Source organism: Lolium perenne, chromosome 1 (genome assembly GCF_019359855.2).
Source record: "Lolium perenne isolate Kyuss_39 chromosome 1, Kyuss_2.0, whole genome shotgun sequence".
Taxonomy (NCBI): Eukaryota; Viridiplantae; Streptophyta; class Magnoliopsida; order Poales; family Poaceae; genus Lolium; species Lolium perenne.
Window position 1 is genome coordinate 250816853 of NC_067244.2, and position 25440 is coordinate 250842292.

The 25440-nt window shown below is 49.4% G+C and overlaps 2 long non-coding RNA genes across 22 annotated transcripts; both read right to left on the reverse strand.

Moving 5' to 3' along the window:
- Positions 1-264: 264 nt before the first annotated feature.
- On the reverse strand, positions 265-4613 carry LOC127327614 (uncharacterized). 10 transcript variants are annotated; one of them, XR_007868634.2, is made up of 6 exons: positions 3930-4613; positions 3681-3816; positions 2587-2892; positions 1085-1264; positions 720-819; positions 265-585 (listed from the first exon to the last, which is right to left on the reverse strand). It is a non-coding gene; the product is annotated as an uncharacterized lncRNA (long non-coding RNA). The 10 variants fall into 10 exon arrangements; XR_007868632.2 differs by having other exon boundaries at positions 690-819; positions 2573-2892; XR_007868633.2 differs by having other exon boundaries at positions 1085-1276; positions 2573-2892; positions 3930-4611.
- A 527-nt stretch (positions 4614-5140) lies between these two features.
- LOC127327616 (uncharacterized) lies at positions 5141-8794 on the reverse strand. Of its 12 annotated transcripts, none has more exons than XR_007868644.2 (5): positions 7932-8794; positions 7279-7331; positions 6979-7137; positions 6215-6354; positions 5141-5497 (listed from the first exon to the last, which is right to left on the reverse strand). It is a non-coding gene; the product is annotated as an uncharacterized lncRNA (long non-coding RNA). The 12 variants fall into 12 exon arrangements; XR_007868639.2 differs by having other exon boundaries at positions 7070-7137; positions 7245-7331; positions 8355-8791; XR_007868638.2 differs by having other exon boundaries at positions 7070-7137; positions 7245-7331; positions 7932-8791.
- Between the last annotated feature and the right edge of the window lie 16646 nt (positions 8795-25440).

The following is a 25440-nucleotide window of genomic DNA, read 5'->3' on the forward strand; positions in this document are numbered from 1 at the left end:
GACTCGTCGTGGCCACACCAACTAGTTCGCCCACATGCATGAGCCCGTGTGAGTATTTTATTTGTCGCCAGCTGATGTAAGAAATCTGGTGGCTACGTAAAACAGGAACATCTCCATTAGTTCATCTCGGTAGAAGCCACCCAACAACATAAGATTTTTTTCTTTTAAGGCTGATGTGCTTGTGAAAATTTGCTGGCCTGCCTACACACCCTTACGAAAACAGTGTCACAAGGCTTAATGTGCCAGCAAAATGACACCATGGCCTAATGCGCCGTAAAATGATAAAATTCTGATCTGAAGTCTAGCAACTTACAAACTAGAAAGGGCTAGTAAGAAAAGAATACACATAATATTTGTGTAACCAATAATTACATGTGAAGCCTAGTGTATACACAATTCAAATGAGATAATGATAGTTTATGCATGAGGCATGATATAAAGTTTAACAAAAGAAACTACATAATGTCGTCGCCGACTTTTATCACTTCACTTGATGCTCAGCGGAGAAGACATGCAGCAGGAATACAATGTTAAGTATATCCAAGAAGGGACGATCTGGACCAGCGATATGGTTTCCCAAGAGTTCTGCATAAGGAGAAAGATAACACATCACGTATCTAATGTATCTTAAAAGATGAAACAGTAACAACATTTTGCCGTGATATTTTATTATTAGAGGAGAACTTTACCAGAAAGAGCAACACCAATTGGAATTTTACCTAGAAAGAGCAAGACCAATTGGTACAAACCACAGCTGCCAGCCTGCCATCTTGGCGTGACTATTGAAGTGAACTTGACAAGGAACTCGATGATAAGAGCCTGTGTACAGAGGAATAAGATTACGACACTAACATAAACCTGTTTAGTTGCGGAACAGAAATATTATAGTGGTGCATCGATAAAATATTTAAATACACCAACACATGGGAGGTAGCTACTCCTGAACTACAAGATTCAAAATTTGAGCTTCCACTCCTAGATAACTGGATCGATATAATATGTACAGAGACTGCACGTGAAGGCTGGATTTCATTCCTTATAACTGAAAGTTCTCATCTGATAAATTGAAAGCTGTGGTTTGTACCAATTGGTCTTGCCATTTGAAGCTCCAACTTTCTGTTTGACATAATGGTACCATCGCAGAAATTACTAGATTTTGATTACCCTCCTGTTCCAAACTCCTTTCAAGCATGTTGATCAACTGTTGAGAGAAGCCAGTGGATAACTGTGGACATGAAAAATGGAAGCCAACAACATTCCAATGCTACAAAAAAAACTATCCAATTATGCTACAATCAGATACTAGTAATTCAAGAAGTATTCAAGAAGTATTCAAGAAGAAAAATATGCCACCAAACGACGTATTCAAGAAGTAAAATATAAAATAAAAGATAAAAGAAATTGGCATGCGTGCTAGCTCTATATTTACCAAAATGAGGTGTTCGCCTAACAAAATTTGGCATCCACATGTTAGTATATGAGTCAGTCATATATGCCAAAGTCAAAGACTATAGCAGTGTATGGCACAGACTTCTACATAAAAAAGAAGCAACATACATGCTCGATCTTTGAAGACATTTACAGGAAAGATTTATCAGAATATTGCATACACAAAGGGCGTTCCTCTTAACAAACGGATCTACAATCTGCTCATTTTTCATATGCTAATAAACTGAACTAATACAAGAGCAGATCCATGTAAAATAATCTAGAGGTACAGAAGGCTATAAAAGTTTAGTGTCAACATACATGGATCTCACTCTAGCAATTTCAATTGATCGTTCTGCCAGCAGAAATTGACATGATGTTGCTACAAGGTTTAGCATTGGTACAGAAAAACGATTTATGTGCACTGAAATTAAATCGGATTGGGCATCTGGTGAAGCCGCCGATTTCTACATAAAACTACTTTGCTCTGAATCTCAATTTCAGAATGCTGACAGTAATCTTACATTATTAAATTTACTAACAGATGCATCTTCTTTGCGCTAAGAACACTTGAGTCTACCCGCCAGGCATGGCCAAAAAAAATTACTACTTATCAGACCCAAACAAGGATTCTGAAAAGCTCGCAAGCAAGAATTCTTTAAGAACTATCTAGTGAATGAGGTCCAGAATTTGCATATTCCTTTATCCCAAATTATATCACACCTATAACATTATTTCCCACTCATGCTCTAAAACAAACACCGTAATATTACTGAATGTCACATTCCCATCTACTGATCTACCTAGCTAGAATTGCATGATTACTCACCAAAATAGAACATTTCCATCTCATGTATGCTACATCCTATAGAAAACTAACAAGCAATAACCTGAATGAGTAGTCAAAATTGCTATTATAAAACATTACTCCTGGTTGGGGGTGGATTAACCAAAAAAAAAAAAAAGGTTGGGCGACGGCAGTACTGAGTCCACCTCATTACAGTTGAGTTCAAGTAACTCTAAGTCGAATTTGCCGCTACATGAATATCTGGGTAATACCAACTAAAACAACAAAATTAAATGATGTATTTGCACCCGTAATGAAGATGGGCTAGGAAATTAGATGGTTGCGAGTGTTTCATACCAATGTGGCCTTACAGTTGAGGACGCCTTGGCATGTGGGGTAGATGGGAGTCTTCGAAGTGGTTGCTTGCTGATTTCTCGGACTGGAAGCCGACTTGCACAAATTCACTGCCAGATACAGGTCTGAACTTGTCTTCAAGTTGCTCAATTTGCATATGGCCAGAAATTTCCTATTAGCTTCAGTTGTTCAGCAATCCCTCCGGCGACTGAAAAATTGTTATCCCTCAGCTCCATGCAACATAGCATCCAATTAAACCGTTCCATCTCAACAATCACATCAGGCACCCTGCCTCCCTAGTTCACTTCTTTGTCTTAATTTTGCTGCATTCACACAGAAAAGAATGGAGTTGGAACCAGTTCATAGTTTCATGAACTCTAAATGCATCACTTATTTGTCATACACAATGCAGATGTCTGGGTTCGTGCTTACCAAAAGAAAAAAAATGTTGTTCCTTTTCACATAGCAGAGCAAGGTGCTAATTTTTCGGCGCTACTGCTTGGTTACACACTAGTGTTTAATCGGTGTTTTTTGCGACACGTATAGAACAATATTTGCAACCATCTAAGCATCTAAAAAGAAGTGATTGGATCTGCAAAGAAGTGTTTAACGGGTGCTTATCCACATAACTTCCTGCAGTAATTAAATTATGCAATCATCTAAGCATCTACAAAGTGCTTGGATTGTGGGAGGTAACTCTCAGACAGGTGCATGGTGATGTAGCTATGCTTCTCTCTAAGTGTTAATAATTACTGAAGTTGTTTTACTGTTGGAAAGTCCCCGAGCATTCTAACTTCTAAGAATATTAAACGTGGAGTTTCTATTGTAAATAACAGTACTTGCCCACACAATCAATAACTATCAAATCAAATTTGTGTTAATTGATAAGACTCTAATCCTGTAAAAAATGATTTTGATAAGCTTGTACAGCAACACAGGAAGTACGAATTGGAAAACAAGTCAGTAACATAACCTGGCTTGAGCTCAATACGAACACAGAAAATTACGTATCTGGATTAAGAACTGGGCATAGTAACCATGAATCTAGATCATCAACATGAACCAAGCATTAGGAAACGTGGATAATAGTTACAAATAAATTCAATGCAACCTTTTGAATAAGGGGAAAAAGAGGCTCGGCGTTGCTGATATACGCCGGGGGACTGTGTGGCGGTGGTGAAGGCGGCGCCCGGTTTCGGGAGGATGGTGGAGGTCTGCTGGTGCGAGACTCCGGGGAACTCCGGCAACTGCAGAATGGAGGGCGGCAGATCCACGGTGAAGTTGGATGCGACGTGTGGTGGCCAGGCGGGCCGAAGTCGACGAGCAGCGCGTGGATTACAGAGGACCTAACGGGACTCACCAGATCCGGCTGCCGGATTCTCGGCGAGGTCAGATCCGACGGGGTGGAGCTGAGGCATGGTGGCTCGCCATTGTGTTGAGAAGAGAGAGGGATGTGACAAGGGAGAACAAACGAGCCACGTACCTGACGTAGTGATGTCCATGGGTGTAGTCCACCTGCCGCTCAAGGATGTTGATTGAACATGCAGCGCCGCCCGCAGCGGCCACCCGCCATGCTGCTCGACGACGACCAGACACCGTGCTGCCTGGAAGCCCGGCAATACAAGACGCCGCACTGCCCGGCGCCGCTCACACCGCTGCGGATTCAACGGAACTGGAGACTAATCGACCCACCCACCATGACAGCGCCGCCGAGGACACCCGCCGCGCCGCCGCCTGCCCCTATCCTCAGCTGTAGCCCTCGCGACCTCGCAATTCCAGCTGCAGCGCTCGTCGCCGACCGCAATGCCCAAGTGAAGTCGCTCGCCGCGGCGCCGCCCGCACCAACCTCAAGCCGTCGAAATTCCAGAACCGCAACGCACGCGACTAGACGATAGATGATGGTGGGCTAGCTCCGGCGACCCACGACCAGAAAAGAACAGAAACCGCTGATGTAAACAAACGAAAAAAGAAATTACATTGGGACCTGGGTGTTGGCCAGCATGACCCCCGGCAGGCCGCACCGGAGCCTGGCTTGACCGGCTCGGTATACGACCCGGGTGTAGAATTACTTATTCTACCCCCAGGGTATCTAATAGAGTTTCTAGAGACGCGCTATTTGACTCCCTGGGTGCAGAATATTATTCTGCACCCCACCCGTCCAACGCGCGAGACCGCCCAGCGGACCGTCTGGCCGCGCTCAGCCATCATCGTGCGACGTAATAAACTGAGCACATGCGACGTAAGATGATGCTCCTCTCCCGCACGCCCTCACGGATGGAGCGACCAAATATAACTGCATGTGACGTAATAAAGTTATGGGCAAGGTAACTTTTTGGAAAGATTGATTAGTCAGCCAGAGGAGTTGCATGTGAGGACGTAAGATGCTTTTTTTTCTTCTTCTATTGTTGCAAACTATTTCGGTAATAACTGATGGCCTGACCTAACATTATTACGATAATTGCATCGCCTGCAACGCTAAAGATTATTTTTGAATAAATTGCTTGATTACTCATATTATTGACTGATTACATCACCTGATTACATGGTCTAACTTTGACTGGGACAGCCTGATGATACACCCAACAACTCTTATACCTTGATTGCGTTAAAGGGTATATAAAATAGATTTACATGTCGGCATAACCTCATGTGCCCATAAGATAAATATCAGCGTGGTCTGAATAACGTGCCTATCAAACACAAAGGAATTAATTGTACATGACTCGACTTAATCTATACTGCACTATGTTTGCCGGTTAATCAAGGTGCTGAAGGGCACTTCATCAGCACCTTGTTGGAGCTGGCACACTAGTGTCAAGCCTTCTGATCATTTGCCCCGCATCAGTTTTGAACTCGAATGACCCATCTCCATCTTTGACCTTGTTTGTTCCAGGTTTGTTGCAAAAATACGCCAAATGGGTGTTAAATCTGCAAACTCCATCAGAAAGCAGATAATGGAAAAATAAGATTATTGTTTAACTAACATGTGCTAAATGAATGTCTCAACAAATGAATCTAGAGATAAGGGAAAAAAGGTGAGGAAACCTTTTATTATTTTAGTTCGCATCTATGAAAGAAAAAAAGTTAAAGTATATTACATGACAAAATTCACTGCAGTCAAATAGCATCAGTAATGTGCTAAAACAGATGTTAAATCTGCAAGCCCTAGCAGAATTGAAACCTTGACAAATAAGATTTCCTTTCGGAGGTAAATAGTTGAAGCGTGTATTATGTTTTGGGAGCAACTGATGAGTAAAATAATTCTTCATGTTTTAAGCTTAAACAGAAAACATATCGGCAAGGAAAACAATTCTTTTTGCAAAAGGACTGAATGATATGCTGACAGGTATACTTCTTTATTTCACATATATCCAATTCCAAAGAACAGCGACAGTTTAAGCTACATTAGGGTCATCATTGGTGCTTATCAGTATATATACCATTTTCATGTATGTAAGTAGTATTTCTGTGACCTTTTGAAACTATATACTGACAATCTACAGTTGATCTATTCTCAAAAAGTTATTACAACTGAGTGATCCATGGAGATTCGGAGACGTACATGAACTACAATCAGAAAAATGTAAAATAAATATGAAGGATAAGAACAAAACTACTGATGTTGTAGGCCACTAGTAAGCTCACCTCATTTGAGGGGAAGAAGCTGTTGGACAAGCTAAGAAGTGGAATCGCACATGTTCCATGGATTCTTGATGTATGCAGTACTGCAGCTCCCTGTCAGCAGCCATCAAATAAGGATTGAATCTTCTACCCCCGATTAGCCACTGCCATTATCAAAATAGTGCGAGAAGTTAGATCCTTATTCCGCCGGCCATCAGTTAGGGGAGAGAGATGCAATGGAGGGCTGATAAATAGAGCTCTGCAGATAAATACTTTTGGGCAACAAATTAAAAAGATATCTGATATCGACAGCCTAACACTTGCCCTCCAGCCAAAAACAGGCAACCTTCAGCCTGTTGTGTTAAGCTCTACCATGTTTTTGCTTCAACATAGTGTAGGCTTTCTTGCAATGATGGTTGTTTGGCTGAACGTGTATGCATATGAAGTTATTAGGCTGTCATATTGACGATTATTCTGCTGGTGCAATATTTTTATGGCGCCAGTTGCTTGAAAAAAACATGACGTGAAGTGTATTACCTATGGAGACATTGTAGCTTGATGCAACAATAATCAGTTTTTATAATTAATTTCCTGAAGATTCATAATTGTGCATTGCATGCCAAGAAATTACAATCAATTCTGCTATAACGCTCAGCTGCATGTAGTTCTTATAAATCTTGTCAAGACAGTATCATGAAAGAGTTCGTGGATTCCTTTTTCTTTCAACAAGGCTATTTTTACTTCGGTTATATACTCCTATATCATCTTCAAGAACAGGACATAATTACCAGCTAGCATGTATTATGTCCAGAAGAAGGGACACTAAGCCCTCCAAGGAAAAAAGAATGGGCCACAGATTGGTGCTTCAGGGGATACAACCTTCTTACAAAAAAGAGAGCAGTCCATAGCAATTAGCTCCTTCGAAGTTGCATGATACATAAAAATTACTGCATAAAAAATTGCTTATTATTGAAATGCCAAAGCTAACTGCATTAGTAATTCAGCACACTCTATAAAATTAGCAAGACTAATGGATCTTTTTTATAGATCTTACTGAACTAGTTGAAGGCAGCAATCACAACTCACACCTGTGTCAACTGCAAGGACCGATTATCATGCAACCATTTAGAATTCAGTCAACCTGTAGAATGGAGTGTGGGAATTATAAGCTTAAAAATCCTATAATGTCATTTATCCTCAAAGGTCAGCTACTGAAATATCTCCACAATGATTTTACCACACCGAATATACATTGGTCATACTGAATCAGTGTTAGTTCTTATAGAAAAAATCTAATAGGCTTATGACACGATCAAAGCTGGAAGCAAAGAAACTAACAGGTCACACTCATCAATTTTCAAGCACATGAAAAAATTGCAACTAGGAAGCTGAAAATGTGAGAAGCATTTACGAATAACAAAGTTATGTATAACCATAGGGATAGCACAAAAAAGGAGAAGCAAATGGCTAATCAAAAGACCCATATTTGTAACAAAAAGGTATCACCATGTAGCAAACCCCAGGCGCAATAATAATATAACTACATGAGCTGAGCTGAAATTTAATACATATCAGCAAGGTAAAGAAATTGCAAAAGACTAATAATTCCCATAGCAGACGGCACACTTGACAGACATACTTCTTTATTTGTTCAATTGCATGTAGTTTTTAAAAATCTAGTCAAGACAGGATCATGCAAGCTTTTCAATAAAAAAATTCAATTCAACAAAGACAATTTTACCGGATCAATTGGAGACGACCAGGAGTCGAGGACGGCAGGAGAGGTTGGAAACGAGGGCCAGCCGGAGGATTGGATACGAGGTAAACGGCGGCGCTCCTATGGCAAGGACAGGGGTGACTGGCGCTAGCCGCAGACTACAGGAACCTGGGGCACGAGGCCAGACCGGCAGCGACACGACCTCGTCGCTGTTGGCTGGAGCTCGGCGGCGACATGATCTGGTCGCGGGCTGCTGGATCTTGGCGGTTTATTTGGTACAAATTTATACTCACTACTTGTTGTTTTTGTTTAGGAGCAGTGCCTTGATAGTCAATTAACCAAAATTTGCATCGGATTTTTTTTAACATGCTTCAGTTCATACACGAACTTGTCCTCATTGGCTCCTTGCTAGTTCGGAATAAAGAAACGACTGAGCAGCCATAGTACCTTCTATCGAAGACCGCTGTCATGCTCCGCCGTTTTGAAACAACCAGCAGCAAGGCTGAAGGTGCCCGCTGCCCATCATGGTGCGGATGCCGCCGGCAGCGCCGCCCACCGCCACTGGCTCACCATGACGCTGATGCCGCCCGCAGCCACGACCCGCGTGCTGCCGGACCACGAGGCCGATACCGCCGCACGCACGATCCCCGCGCTGCCTGACCAGGATGCCGATGTCGCCGCATCGCCGCCCGCGGCCACAGCTCGCCTGCAGCACGCCAGAGACCACACCGATCCGGCCAGCCAACCACGACGCTGCCGATGGCACGGTCGGTGCAGATCCACCCGCTGCTCGCCGCCGCTCACCCGCTCCCTCCCGCATCTCGATTCAGCTTGAACCGCTGGACACGCTCGACCCAGGAGATAAAAAAAAAGCAAATGCGTTTAGGTAGTGGGCTAGCTCCCAAATCGGAGGCCACTACCGCGGTACAGAGAAGAAACCGCCGGCTACGTGTGGTCCGTACGGTGCGACTCGAGACGCAACGAGCAGGTTCGATGCAGTCGGGTGCGGCGGACCGGCTCGGTAAACCGACCCGGGAGCAGAATTATTATTCTGCACCCAGGGGTTGAATAGAGTTTCTCTATATATATATATATATATATATATATATAGGATAAATACTTTCTACTCCTGGGTGTAACTACACCCACGTCTCGTATACTACCATACGGAAGTATATAACATACTTTTTTGGTTTGAGTATGTTCGTACACTATATCTAAGATACTCCATACCAACTTTGGTGGAAAAAAATTAAATACACCCATAGTTTGCACTATATATACAAAATACATGCATATTTATACGTAAATAAATAGTGTACGTAAAAAAATGTACATAATACCTACAAAGTAGTATATATACTACCAAAATATTTTTATATACTTCATACTACATGTATATACTCTTCGGTATGGTAGATACTACCTAGATTGTGTGAAACACACGTAGGAGTAACTACACCCGGGTGTAGTATGAATATGTCCTATATATTCATGCTACACCCGGGTGTAGTTACTCCCACGTGTGTTTCACACAATCTAGGTAGTATCTATCATACCGAAGAGTATATACATGTAGTATGAACTATATAAGAATATTTTGGTAGTATATATACTACTTTGTAGGTAGTATGTACACTTTTTTACGTACACTATTTCTTTACGTATAAATATGCATGTATTTTGTATATATAGTGCAAACTATGGGTGTATTTTATATTATATATATATATATATATATATAGGACATATTCATGCTACACCCGGGTGTAGTTACTCCCACGTGTGTTTCACACAATCTAGGTAGTATCTATCATACCGAAGAGTATATACATGTAGTATGAAGTATATAAAAATATTTTGGTAGTATATATACTACTTTGTAGGTAGTATGTACACTTTTTTACGTACACTATTTCTTTACGTATAAATATGCATGTATTTTGTATATATAGTGCAAACTATGGGTGTATTTAAATTTTTTTCACCAAAGTTGGTATGGAGTATCTTAGATATAGTGTACGAACATACTCAAACCAATAAAGTATGTTATATACTTCCGTATGGTAGTATATGAGACGTGGGTGTAGTTACACCCAGGAGTAGGAAGTATTTATCCTATATATATATATATATATATATATATATATATATATATATATATATATATATATATATATATATATATATATATATATATATATATATATATATATGGGAAATAGCTAGCTCCCCTTGTGGCTAGCTACGCACCATCATCCGGCCATTGAATAAGCCTATAGAACATTTTCAACCGATGATCGACTTAACACCGTTAGGAGCGGTCCGTTAGCACCTGCGCCTCACCATCCCACCCGTTCCAGCCAAATAAAATAATAAAGCCACCCATCTCACAACTAGCTACCACGACAGCCTCCCCAAATTTCCCCACCAAGGGGCCTCCAATCGCGCCGCCGTAGAAAATTAAGCGGCACCCCGACCAACCGTCATCGAGGACCAACTAGCCAAGCCCCAGGCGCCTTCTCCTCATCCTCTCAACCTCCCTAGGCTCTATGGACGGGGTAGCCATAGTAGGACCAGCCGGCCGTGGTCGAGATCTCGGTGTGCAGACCGGAGCTGGAGAAGGAAGGGCTGCCGGAGCTGTAGAAGGAAGAGATTTGTGTCCATGTCATCTGCTCGTGGGTTGTGGATTTTCTAGCCGACCACCACGAATTCCAAAACATGCAGTGCGGTTTCCGTTGCTGCCGTCTCCGTGCACGGGATTTTCAAGATGTAGATTCATGTTGGTAGCCTGTCGCAACTTTCATTGTTTTTTTCTTGACACTTTTTCTGTTCCTAGTCCAGATCCATAAGTTTCAGATATTTCCTAGTGCTCCTCTTCGACGGCTCCATCCCGCGGCTGGCGATCTTGTCCCTGCCTTGGTGGGTTGGAGCAGATTGTGGTCATGCTGCGCTGCCTCTCCCATGCGGCCGGCCGTGACGTGTGCAACGAAAGCAGTTGGCAGATGGGATCTCGCTGGCGGTGGTAATTGGTAAGGAGGAGGACAAATACCATGGTAGCCTCTACTTTCTGATTTGGATTTGCTGTACAAAGCACCACCGGGACCTGTGAATCCGTGATAATGCTTTGTGTTCATCTGATTCTTCTCTAATAATTGGACTATTCTGTCTTAATTATTTTGTTAATTATTTTTGCATTTTTGTTGTGCAATATGTGCCGCGTTGCCTCCTCCAATGATATTTTTCTCGATGCACGAACCTTCCGCGGGGCGAGTCTACCACCGAGGGCATCTGCATTAGGAGTCCCGGCCTCTCCGTTGTCGCCGGCACACCAGTGACGTCCATCTCCGCGCTCCGTTCATCAATGGTCTGACAGTGACGATGCCCACGGCCTATTGGTGTTCGTTTGGATCGATTTCTATTCTTGATTTGGATTTGTTTATCTTCGTAATTTTCCCAATGTTGTTCAACGATTGAAGGAATCAGACGAAATCAGGCCCATGTGATTTTGGTAGTGGTGATAGCTTCTCCATCGGCAGCTCGACCTCGCCTGTCGGAAAGGAGACTGATCTTGGTTTATTTATGGATTTCGTGAGCTGAGCATTTTTTTGTTTTGATCCAGAATTTTACAGGATGCACCATTGGATTTACCTTGACAATGAATAAACAAGCATGAAGCTTGTAATCTGTGTTTAAGTATTAAGTGGATCTGTGAATTAGCCAGAAAAAAGAACCGGTCTATGAAGTTTTCTTGTAAACTACTAGAAGAGAATGGATCTTGCATGCAGTTGGGATGCACGATCCGTACTGGTGTCTGGTGGGCCTTCTGACAACGACATGGTGGAGGGCTGATCGTGCGGAAGGGACACAGTTGTTTTCGTTTTTTCATTGTCATGGACGGGCACAGCTAACAGACTTCAACGGCAGCACGAATCATGAGGAAATATCGGATGATTCTAAGCCTGTGCAAAGCTACCACCCTAGGTAGAAAATCCGCGTCGATATATATATATATATATATATATATATATATATCATGTATATATATTAAATGACTCAACTTTATCTATAGATACTCACGCATCTAATCCAAAAACTTAACTCTAGATTCATACAAATATGGACAAAGTACGTGTAGAGCATATTAATATGAACCGGAGGGAGTAATACTACTCCCTCCTGCCCATTTTATGTTGTCCATAATTTTCCGTGGAAGTCTCAAATTGTGCAAACTTTGACCTAGAATATAGATAATACAAAGATCTACCATGTTGATCAAATGCATATAATATGAAAACATATTTTATAACAATTCTAAAAATATTATTATTTTGTTGTATATGATTATATTTTTATCAATATAGATGATTAAAATTTACGAAGTTTGACTTTGACCAAAGTTTATATGCAACATATTTTGGGCAAGAGGGAGTACTTGTGCAAGCGTAGTATATAAAGTGATAAATAATACTATTCATTGCAATTATATTGGCAACTTTTTTCTGACGCGTGGGGTCTACCTTAAGGTGTGCTTTGGCAACTTATATAGATGGTGGTGAAATCTGTTTGCCACAAGAATATTCAACGGGTCCCATCTTGTGTCTATTTCAACCACATACATATGTGATGCTCACCCAAGACCATAAGAAAATTTCAGGGATCAATGTTCGGTTATAGGCCACAATTTACCAAACATGCCATCCTTGTGGCTAAGCTCCACTATGTACGTATATGGACAACCTTATGGACTAACTTAATTAGTTTGCTAGCTAGCTTTTAGAACATATACATATTGATGGACTCCATGCTTTGCCACTATATAGCTTCCTACGTGGTGAATGCATGGTTGGTAATAACTTAATTAGAAGTTGGAATGTCCCCCACAAAAACTTCGAAAGCCGGACTGAAAGAGCCGACGACTTATCTCCTAAGAGTAGTGACATGGTGTCATAATTAACATGCACATGTATATAAGATTATATGGGGCAAACATGAAATTCCATCGCAAAAAGGACAATCTAGGAGGAAGAAACCACACATGCATGGTCTCTAGCTTTTTTAGTTAAGATTCACACAGAAGAGGGAAGGCATAAAAATAAAACTATAAATTATCCGATGGCTGCTAAGACGATCGATGAGAAAGTATGTTTTCAACCTCTATTAATTTAGATGAGTGATTCTGCACTAACAAAAGCCAATGGAAACTAGGATTAACATGCATCACCCAAAAAGTTGAGGCATGTCTTCCGCCTCACTCCAGAACAGGTTCCTGCGCCGTGTGAGGCACACATTATTGCTTGTGAAAATTTTGTTTTTGCCACACTAGCTAGAATTTTCCCATTTTGCTTTTGTCACTATAAATTTTGACGTCTTGCTTTTGCGTTATTCTCTCCCATTGAGGGCAAATGTAACAAGAACTCATCATTTTCATTTTGGTTTCACCCCACATGGGGCAAAACTGATACATTACCACGACTGGCAGGGCAAAAGCAAAATATCCATTGCTATAAATCAAAGGAGATGTTAGAGTGGCAAAAGCAAAATGGGCTAAAACTAGTGTGTCAAAAACAAAAATTTCCCCATTGCTTTCGCTCCCCACACCCGCCCCCACCCCACCACCACACACAAATAAGGAAGATTCCCCTGGACGAACGTGAGCACAGAGAGGAGTTGCGTGCACAGTATACCCCTACGCCTTAAATAGTACTTCTGGCCCCTCTATCTCATCTTCTCGTTTTAGATCCGCTTACCGATTCTCTACTCCAAAAGTCGCGGATCTTTCGTCACTCTGTAGAGCGAGCATGGAGCTGTCCAACAAGCAGCCAGACGCAGAGGTAGGCTCGTTGGCCGGGCTGGATTCGCTTACGACCAACCGACACAAGCTTAGGAACTTCACCAGCTGCAGGATGTGCTTTAGAGGGATACACCCTCTGATATATTATGTTAGTATATTCAGCATTTTTTCCTTCAGTGTCACACTTGGATGTTTTTAGGGCCAACTCTTGTTAGCGTCTATTTGCAGTGCATTGCCAACTGCAGAATTTCGCACATTGCATGCGCCGCCTGCGCCGGAAAACTGCCCGGCGACGAGTGCCCTGGATGCGATAACGGAGGAGTCTTCGAGTACACCGACTATATCGAGAAATGTATAGTGGGGTTGGAGATCAAGTGCAAGCACGCTGGTTGCAACATGAGCGTCAGCTGCCTCGATTTCTTAGATCACGAGAGGCTGTGCCCGCACGGGTTGAACATAAGTTGATCTCGCCCGTGTTTGTAACTTGAGATCTGTTGTAACTTTGTAGAGATCTCAACTTTGTATGCATGGCGTGAAGTAGTTCGTAGATGTCGAGTTATTTTGCTGACAAAGTTATTTTCTCATGTTAGCTAGCTACTACTAGCTATATTAGTAAAGGAACATGTGTGATTTGGGGCCCTTAATTTTAGTACTCCAGTATAAAAGTTGAGGGCTTTGCCGTATTGTCTATTTTATCTCCAGACACTCTATGTAATTTGGAACCCCACCGATTAATGCAGCTCAGCTTGTTTGATTCATAGCATTGTCAATGTAATTTTGTACCGTGTAACTTGATTCAAATGACTGAACCCTAAAAAATTCAAGTGGATTGCAGCGTTCTTCCTTTAATTTGGTGCAACCAAACGACTTATGCAACTAATTTCTGCGTTTTTTTTATAATTTCTTTAGGATTTCACATGTCATAACATACTATTTCTGCGCCTTTGCTATCCCCATGAAGGGACAAGATGCTTCCTGGGCGGGACCCAGGCAGCTAATGCGCGTTGCATCTTGACCGTCTGGACAGTTGACCAGCGAAGAGCCGGTTCAGTCACAAAACATATAGTACCATTCAAAATTGGCAAGACGGATTGGGATTCAGTGACTGGCTTACATCCAGTCATGCCGTAACTTGATCTTTCATCCACCCAACACTTAACTTGATCTTCTGGATGGATTGGCAATTATTACTTCTGGATGGAATATTTTGAAGGCTTGCAAGATTAAGGAAAATGACATATGCTTCTTTAACTTCGTCCACTGCCCCGATTATGGCCTTTCGCTGAGTGTTTTTGCTGGATAATAAAACAATTCTTGAGGAGATCTGTATGACAAAGTACAACTCTGAACTTGTTCATGATGTTATATGGATGTGCTCTAACTCATTATTGTGAGATAAATGTGACGTACGATATAAGTCTCACCTCTCTCCCCCCCCCCCTCTCTCATACTCCGTATATTTAACTTGTTCATGCTGATCCGAACTTCTAACATAATAATGGTACTCGAATAGGAGTAACACTTTTGGCATTTGGGGCAAATATAAAATAAGGACGTATCTTTTGTCAGATTGCCATGACCATTGAATTGACAAGACAATACAGAGGATAGGGGCGTACTCGATGGTGCTAGCTAGCTGCGGCTATACAGCAACTCATGTTGTCTACTCTAGTAGACATGTGATAGGCATCGCGGAAGCATCGCAAGATTTTTTTTTCTACCTCTGTGGCACCACATGACCTTGACATTTGGTTCTGTTGTGATAGTGACAAAAACAAAATAGAAAATAAATCATATTTTTGGACTGGCAATTTCATCAGGAAGACAAGGATCCGCGCAGGCGGCGTGCAGGCCAAGGCATCAATTTGACCGGACATACGGCTGCCAGCGTAAATGTTGGCATGATGCGAGAACTCAAAGTCTTCTTCAGCGTCTCTCTCTCTCTCTTTGTTGAGTGTACCAGCGCGCGTTCATACCCTCTCAAAAGATTTGAATTTTCACGGTCAGCGAGAAAAAGAGCAGCCCGCTCTAGCAGAAGGGGATTCTCTTACTTTGCATGTCCTGACGTTGGGTCACTGACATATGGGTCCCACACTTAGTGGGCCCCACATTTTAGTGACTCAAAGTAAGGGTAATGTTAGAGAGGCAAAGTAAGAGAATATTTGCCCCGCTCTGCCTATTATATATAAAAAAGTACAAAGCCACAACCCTCTATGGCTCTATCCATATCCCCTTCGCATCCTCTAAGTTTAGATTCCATTTACAAGCGTTGGGCACTTGGTCATGGAGTCTCCCAGTGCAAACGAGCAGCCAGATAAAGAATATATCGTTTGTGGGATCCACACATGCAGACTATTTTGTACTCACTCCGGCGTTTCTCTCTCACATTTCTGCCAAGTATTTTTAAAGAAGCGCACCATGAAGTTGGTTCGCTTTTATTGTCATCAGAGTGCATGAACCGGTTCCCTACTATGTGTTGAATCGATTCTTTGGCCTTTTTGAACCGCTTTTGGTGTACATACATCCACATTGTTTCTCTCTGGATGATTATATATAAGTTGTCCTGTCAACCTTAATTTAGACTAACTTGGAATACTGCAAGATTAGAATTGTCATATTGTCACAGAAAGTGTTTTTGGCTCCCGAGATCCTGTGCTCCCATGTCCAGTTAAATCATACCTGGATTTGGAACGTGATATTTTGCACAAACCACTTACTATTAATCAGTGCTATCTTCGTTGCACAAACTACTCCCTAGAAAACAAATCATGTACTATTTGGAACTGGTTAAAAATAAAAAATAAATCATATTTTTCGGACCGACAATTACATCGGGAAGACAAGGATGCGCGCAGGCGGCGTGCAAGGCAAGACATCGATTAGACCGGACGTACTTATTTGGGGCAGATGAGAAGAGCCGCAGCTCGTTCCTCTGTCTTTATTGAGTGTACTAGCGCGCGTTCATACTATACTCTATAAAATGATTTTGACTTTTCACGGTCAGTGAGAAGAGCCGCAGCCCGTTCTACCCGAAGGGAATTCTCTGGCTTGGCCTTTCCTGACTTTGGGTCATTGATAGTCGGGTCCCTCGCCTATATATATACAAATCGAAGACTACAACCCTCTTTCCCTATCCCCTTCCCATCCTCTAAATTCATATTCCATTTACAAGCGTTGGGCATGGAGTTTCCCAGTCCTAACGGGCAGCCAGCTGAAGGATCTACCATTAGAGCTTTTTACGATGATGATACAATGAGAAGAATGTTCACCTGCGGTTTGTGCTCTCAATTGGTACGACCACCAATATACAAGGTTAGTACTTTCTTTACTAGGTCCATCCAGCTGTATTTTAATTTGGGCCAACAGTCATGTTAATTTCCTTGTATTAAGCAGTGCCTTTGCGGGTACAATCACATTGCATGCGAAAGCTGCGTTATAAACCTGTCCGATGGCCTGTGCCCGGGATTCGAGGGCGTCTTGCGATCTGAAACTCCTTCGTCTGAAAGAGTAAGCATGGAGTTTACCCGTGAATGTTTTATCCCAAAGGATGGGGTGAGAAGCACCTTAACCTGCAGTTTGTGCTCTCAAATCCTACGACATTCACTATCCCAGGTTAGTACTTTATTCACTAGGTCCACCCAGCTGTATTTTTCTTTGGGCCAACAGTCATGTTAATTTCCTTGTATTGAGCAGTGCACGGCTGGGGGATCACCTTGCATGCGGATCACCTCATACTCAAGGAGCCGATCCACCCATGATTCGTACGAGGTGCACGAATGTCGTGGTATCGTCACGGCATATGCTACGGGGTAGCTAAAGAGAGGTGGTTCCTGTATGGGCGTCGACGGTATCCGGATGCGGGATTGGTACACAGCACGCGGTGATGTACCCAGGTTCAGGGCCCTCGCGGTGGAGGTAAAACCCCTACTCCTGCATGTCTGATGTATATGACAGTATATGGTGTTACATAGTTGCTCCTTGAGCTGTTTGTCCTGAGGAGGAAGAAGCTACTGTGAGCTAAGAGGGGGCCTGGCCGGCTTGGAGAGAGCCTGGCCGGCTGCTCGTATGTGAGCTGGGAGAGAGAGGCGTATGAGCCTCTATAGAATCCGCGTGAGGGGCTCCCCTGGTGTGCTTATATTGCTGGACACCCAGGGGACATAGGGCCCCACACACACTGCTGATGACATGACTACTGGGATCTAATCAACTGTACATATAGTGCTACTATTGCACCACAGTGAGTCTAGCGATAGCCTGTACGTAGACTAGCATGTTGCCTGGTCGCTTGGTCTTGTCGCTGTCTGGCAGAGCATACGATGCTGGGTCTCGTGCGTGGTCTTGAATTAAATCAGCCGGCCATGTATGTAGAGGAGAAGCTGGCCACTTCATTGGTTTTCACGTGGAGGTGGCCAGCTTATTGATTGGAGCCGGCCAGGGAGTGCATGACTGCATGGAAGCCGGCAGCTGGCCGTGGGAGTTGCACCCGGCCGCACGCATGGCCACGGCAAGGAGCTGGCCAGGTGCTCCCGATCGAGCGTGGGCGCGAGCCGGCCAGCACCAGGGGCGGCCGCGTATGCACCAGGCGGCCCAGAGAGAAGCGAGGCGGCCCAGCCAGGGCGCACCTGGCCTGGAACGGAGCGGGGCGAGCCGGCTTCGGCCTAGCAGCCGGCCTGGCGCCAGCGGCCGGGTGCGGCCCCAAGTGGAGGTGGGCGGCCCAGCTGGCCAGGGGAAGCCGGCCCCAGGCCGGCCAGGCGGAAGCCGGCCCGGCGTAGCCGGAGCGAACGCGGGAGCCGGAAGTCGGCCCGGTACGCGGCTCTTCTTCTGTTTTATTCTTTCCTTCATATCTTTTGCGTCGCTTGGTATTTTCTCGATCCGCGAAATGTGGCGCGCTCGTAAACTTGAGGACTTTTCCATACTGGGGTCATCGCCCCGACATTAGCCCCGAGCCTACGTGGGACTCGAAGAGCAGTCGAGTCGCGTGGAGGGTCTTGAACTCGTTGTTGTTGATGTAGATGATGATGGCGATGTCGATGTAAACCATGGCGTGGCATGGGTGGGAGCGCGTGAGCCACCAAGGCTGATCTCAACGATGCGTAAGGCGGCGAAGGCGCACCGGATGATGGCGGAGGCGCAGCCGGGACGATGGCGGCGAGGGCGCAATGGAACGAGGCGGCGTAGGGCGCCGGGACGAGGCGGCGGACGAGGCCGAGGCGCAACCGACGAGGCGAGAAGTCGCAGCCTGACGAGGCGGCGAAGGCGCAGCTCGGCGAGACGGCCGAAGGCGCAATGACGAGGCGTGAAGTCGCAGCCGGACGAGGCGCGAAGGCGCAGCCGACGAGGCGACGGTCGTCAGCCGGTTTACGAGGCGGCGAAGGCGCACGGACGAGACGGCTAAGTCGCACGGCGAGACGGCGAAGTCGCAGCCGGACGAGGTGGCGAAGGCGCAGCCTGACGAGGTGGCGAAGGGCAGCACGGACGAGGCGCGGCAAGTCGCACCCGGACGAGACGGCGAAGGCGCAGCCGGCGAGACGGCGAAGGCGCAGCCGGACGAGGCGGCGAAGGCGCAGCCGGGGACGAGGCGACGAGGGCGCAGCCGACGAGACGGCGAAGGCGCAGCCGACGAGGCGGCGGGCGCGCAGCCGGCGAGATGGCGAAGGCGCAGCCGGACGAGGCGATGAAGTCGCAGCCGGACGAGCCGACGAAGTAAGCCGGACGAGGCGGCGAAGGAGCAGCCGGACGAGGCGGCGGCGGCGCAGCGACGAGGCGACAAGTCGCAGCCGGACAAGGCGCAGCCGACGAGGCGCAATGGCCGAGGCGGCAAAGTCGTAGCCGGATGACGAAGGCGCAGCCGGACGAGGCGACGAGGGCGCAGCCGGACGAGGCGACGAGGGCGCAGCCGGACGAGGCGACGAAGGCGCAGCCGGACGAGGCGACGAAGTCGCAGCCGGACAAGGCGCAGCCAGACGAGGCGGCGAAGGCGCAGCCGGACGAGACGACGAAGGCGTAGCCGACGAGGCGGCGAAGGAGCAGCCGGACGAGGCAGCGGCGAAGGCACAACCGACGAGGCCGAGGCGCAGCCCGACGAGGCGACGGTCGCAGCCGGACAAGGCGCAGCCAGACGAGGCGCAGCCGGCCGAGGCGGCAAAGTCGCAGCCGATGACGAAGGCGCAGCCAGGCGACGAGGGCGCAGCCGGACGAGGCGACGAAGGCGCAGCCTGACGAGGCGGCAAGTCGCAACGGACAAGGCGCAGCGACGAGGCGGCGAAGGCGCAGCCGGACGAGACGACGAAGGTGCAGTCGGACGAGGCGCAGCCGGACGAGGCGACGAAGTCGCAGCCGGACGAGGCGGCGAAGGCGCGGCCGGACGAGACGGCGAAGGCGCAGCCGGGCGAGGCGACGAAGTCGCAGCCGGGCGAGGCGCGAAGGCAGCTCGACGAGGCGGCGAAGGCGCAGCCGACGAGGCGCCGAAGGCACAGCGGATGAGGCGACGGTCGCAGCCGAACAAGGCGCAGCCGACGAGGCGGCGAAGGCGCAGCCGGACGAGGCGACGAAGGCACAGCCGACGAGGCGCAGCCGGACGAGGCGACAAAGTCGCAGCCGACAAGGCGCAGGCCGGACGAGGCGGCGAAGGCGTAGCCAGGACGAAGCGCGAAGGACTCGGTGTCCGCCGGCTCATGCGTCGAAGAGCACCCGGAAGTGGTCGGCGAGGACCGCCAGCTCGAAGGCTGGGGCGGCGGCAAGGTGGACTCGGTGTCCGTCGGCTCGTCTTGAAGAGCACCCAAGTGGTCGCCGAGGACCGCCGGCTCGAAGGCTCGGGCGGCGGCAAGGTGGACTCGGTGTCCGCCGGCTCGTGCTGAAGAGCACCCGGAAGTGGTCGCCGAGGACCGCCGGCTCGAAGGCTACGGGCCGCCGGCAAGGTGGACTCGGTGTCCGCCGGCTCGTGTTCGAAGAGCACCGGAAGTGGTCGGCGAGGACCGCCAGCTCGAAGGCTACGGGCCGGCCGGCAAGGTGGACTCGGTGTCCGCCGGCTCGTGCTGAAGAGCACCCGGAAGTGGTCGCTGAGGACCGCCAGCTCGAAGGCTCTGGGCCGCTGGCAAGGTGGACTCGGTGTCCGCCGGCTCGTGCTGAAGAGCACCCGGAAGTGGTCGCTGAGGACCGCCAGCTCGAAGGCTCTGGGCCGCTGGCAAGGTGGACTCGGTGTCCGCCGGCTCGTGCTGAAGAGCACCCGGAAGTGGTCGCTGAGGACCGCCAGCTCGAAGGCCCTGGGCCGCTGGCAAGGTGGACTCGGTGTCCGCCGGCTCGTGCTGAAGAGCACCCGGAAGGTGGACCCTAAGGTCCGCCAGCTCGATGGAGTCCATCGGAGATAGTCATATAAGAGACAAAGTTAGTCAGTAAGGACATATAATATGTGCAGCCTTAGCAGTGCTAGCTTTATGTAGAGGGATGCCGGCTCGGTTTTGTCCGAGCCCCCTGGAGTCATTTTCATGTCCCCCCTGCTCTTTGGCTTTTTCTCTTGCCAGCCATACAGCCGGGTTGCGGTCTGTAGCTGGGTCAAGAGTGGGCCGCAAAGTAGAGCGCACAGTACTTAGACTTTGAGGGGCAGACTCATTCGAGCTGACATCGGCGAAGGCCGGGATGCCCAAGGTGATCTCTCTTTGGACGTCGTTCATGTGAGGCGACCGCCAGCTTTTGCTCTTGCTAGCCATGAAGCCGGGTTGCGGACAACAGCTGAGTCGAAGAGTGGGCCTTTGGTACCGTACACACTACTAATCCGTCTTTGGGATAGAGCATCGTGGACCAGCCGGCGAGCCCCCGGGACTAGTTGAGTCGATCCGGGGTTAAGCAGCGAAGTGCGGCGAAAGAGGGGCAGCCCCCGAGTGTAACTCGGGTTACCCGGCTGAGCAGCGGTGCGGAGAGTTACTCAGCAATACTTACATTTTGTTTTCGCTGTAGGGTTCATCTCGATAGTGATGACGAGTTGTTGAAGCCGTAGAGGCGAGGGAGTGGCTGGTGGCCTCAACCGGCTTGGCTCCAGCCGGCCAAGCCATCAAACGCACTGCAGGTGGCGCAGAGGGGCGCAGCCGGCAGGCGAGTCGGTGCAAGCGCGGCCGGAAGAGGGCGAAGGCGCAGCCGGTGGCGGTGGAGGCGCGGCCGAAAGAGGGCGCGGAGGCGCAGCCGGTGTGAGAGGGGACAGCCCCCGAGTGTCTCTCGGGGTGGCCGATTCGCGCGCGCGGGGAAGTGTCGATGGCTGATGGCCTCAGCCGGCTTGACTCCAGCCGGCCAAGCTACCAAACGCGCTGCAGATGTACGAGTCGATGCAAATTCCGGCTGCTCAGGTTCAGCCGGACGGGCGACCAAACGCGCTCGGGCTGGTTCAGTCGGTGCAGGCTCCACTCATCCCATTCCCAGCCGGCCTGGACAGGCGGAACCGGTACGAGCGGAGTCGAGCGACCAACCAAACAGACCCAGCCCCAGCTGGGTTAAGGACAGCCCGCCCAGCCGGCACCGGCGCAGCCGGCTCGATCGATCGAACATCGAGCGGATTCAGTAGGCGGCATGTTTTAGCCGGATAGATATTCTTTTTTTTTTTTTCAGCCGGCAAACTATTTTCAGCCGGATCATTTATTCTCTCTTTCTTTTTTCTTTCCCATTCAACCGGCATGTTTATCAGACGACTTGGGCCTTTTATTTTCTAGCTATCTCATTTTTTTTTTTTTTTTTTTCTCAGCCGGCAGCCACACGCTCAGCCGGCCTCACTCCTATTTTTTTTTCCTTTCTTATTCAGCCGACTGCTATTTGCCAGCCGACTGCTATTTGCCAGTTCTTTTTTCTTTTGCTCCAACCGGCATGCATATCAGCCGGCCCCATTTTTTTTTAACCCATGCGCTCTATTCTTTGGCAGGGGAGCGATAGGCTCACGCGGCAGCCGGTACGGGCGCGGCGGAGCGGAGCATCGCCGGAGCAAGCCGGCCGCGGCGAGCCGAGTGGCGCGCGGGAAGAGCCGGGGCCGCGAGTCGGAGAGGTGCAGCCGCGTGGTGCAGCCGCGCACGCGCGGCGCGTGGCGCAGCCGGGGAGTCGTTGATGACGCGCAGGTGCAGAGCTGCTGCCGGCGGTGGCGGACGGAGCGACGGAGGCGGACCAGCCGCGCCGCGGACGGAGCCGGACGGGGCGCTGCGCGTGTGGAGCAGCCGGAGGTGGCCGTGTTGGGCGCAGCCGGAGGGTGCGCTAGGCGTGGCCGAAGCCGTAGATGGTGCGGCCGACGCGGAGCCGGGCGGCGCAGAGCCGGCCGCGGCGAGGTGCGGGCGGCGCATGGCGCGGCGCAGCCGAGGAAGAGTTGGCAGCGCACGGGTCGGAGTCGGCGAGGTCGGTGGTGGCGGCGCAGCCGCATGACGCAGCGATGAGCCGGCCATGGCGCGAGCCGCCGGTGGGCGCGCTGCTGCTGCTGCTTGGAGAGGACCGGGCGCTGATGGTGCACGCAGCCGGAGGTCGCAGCTGGTGCGGTCGAGGGGCTGGCGTGTTCGAGAGGATGCGGCTGCGGAAGCCGGAGCCAGAGGTGGCTGTTGTGGGGCGGAAGCCGGACTTGGAGACCACGCGGGAGCCGGCCGCGATGAGGTTGGGCGGAGCCGGCGATGCTGCAGGGCGCGCAGCCGAAGCAACGGCCTTGAGTGTGCGGCAGCCGGAGCCGGCGCGGCGACGGAGTTCGCGCGGGAGCCTGCCGGGTGATGGTGCTGCGGCTCGCGGTGCCCACTGATCTTGCTCACGTGCGCACGCGTGGATGCTTGCTTGGGCCTTGATATTTTCTTTCGCTGCTGCTCGCGCGCATGCAAGCGGTGGTGGCCGTGGGAAGCGGGAGCCGGCCATGGCGAGGTCGACGTTGGTGGAAGCCGGCCCGGTGGAGGCAACGCGCAGCCGGAGATGAACCAGGGCGTGCTCGGGCGCAGCCGTTGCAGGCCGGAGGGCGCGGTAGAAGTCGGAGATGGCCACGGAGGCTGTAGCAGCCAGAGGTGGCCGTGGCGGAAGCCGGAGATGGCCGCTGCGAAGCCGGACGGGCGCAGGTGCGCAGCAGCCGGAGGTGTTGGCGACATAGCCGGCCGTGGCGTGGCCAGGCATGCGAGCCTGAAGCGGAAGCCGGAGCTGGTGATGGCCGTTGGCGAGGTGGTGGCTGACCGCCAGCGCAGCTGCAGCAGGTTGAGGTCTGACCGTTGCCAGGCGCGACCGGCCGTTGCCGCTGCTCGAGGCCGCGGGATGAGGAGAGCCTGCTGCTGACACGGGCGTGCGATGCACGGCGCGGCCATGGGAGCGGGTCGTAGGCCGTCGGCTCCTTGGCCCGAGCTTGGCGGGGCGAGGTGAGTAGCTGAAAGCATGTAGGCTTGCTACTATGGCTTCCTGCAATACAGAGATACGTAGCAGCGGGAGTACAAGAAAGGGTGTACTGAAGCCCTTTATGTGCGTGCGTGTTCACGAGACATGCAAACTGGGAATACAGAATACAGATTGAAACTTAGCTTGAGCGGCAGCTCGTCGCTGGGCGCTGCACCACTACTGCTTGCCTGCCAGCCCTGCTTGTCGCCGTGCGCTGCTAGCGCGGGCGCGCGTAGCGGCCGAGTGAAACCGTCGCAGCTTGGCCTGCTGAGATGCGTGCGCTCACGGGCGGACGAGGACGACACAGCTGCGGCCGGGCGAGGCGTGCGCGACGGCAACGTGACTGCGGCCCCTGGGACAGGTCGGAGACGTCGCTGTCGGCCGCGGGCGTCGCACCGAACGGAGACAGCGTAGCCACGGCCGGTCGGCGTGCAGCGGTTCTCCAGGGGCCAAGCCCCCGGTTTTGCTATAGACATGGGCGCTGGTGAAGATGAAGAGGTCGCGGCGGTGGCGAAGATGGTAAGGAAGCTCACGGCGGTGAAGCCGTGCCCGGAGAGGGCGGTGATGCCGGCGGCGTTGAAGGCCGCGGCAATGACGATGATGAGGAAGGGTCCCGTCCGGACGAACTCCGGCCGGCGCCACTGCAGGCCCCACGGTGGGCGCCAAATGTCGTGGTATCGTCACAGCATATGCTACGGGGTAGCTAAAGAGAGGTGGTTCCTGTATGGGCGTCGACGGTATCCGGATGCGGGATTGGTACACAGCACGCGGTGATGTACCCAGGTTCAGGGCCCTCGCGGTGGAGGTAAAACCCCTACTCCTGCATGTCTGATGTATATGACAGTATATGGTGTTACATAGTTGCTCCTTGAGCTGTTTGTCCTGAGGAGGAAGAAGCTACTGTGAGCTAAGAGGGGGCCTGGCCGGCTTGGAGAGAGCCTGGCCGGCTGCTCGTATGTGAGCTGGGAGAGAGAGGCGTATGAGCCTCTATAGAATCCGCGTGAGGGGCTCCCCTGGTGTGCTTATATTGCTGGACACCCAGGGGACATAGGGCCCCACACACACTGCTGATGACATGACTACTGGGATCTAATCAACTGTACATATAGTGCTACTATTGCACCACAGTGAGTCTAGCGATAGCCTGTACGTAGACTAGCATGTTGCCTGGTCGCTTGGTCTTGTCGCTGTCTGGTAGAGCATACGATGCTGGGTCTCGTGCGTGGTCTTGAATTAAATCAGCCGGCCATGTATGTAGAGGAGAAGCTGGCCACTTCATTGGTTTTCACGTGGCAGCTGGCCGTGGGAGTTGCACCCGGCCGCACGCATGGCCACGGCAAGGAGCTGGCCAGGTGCTCCCGACCGAGCGTGGGCGCG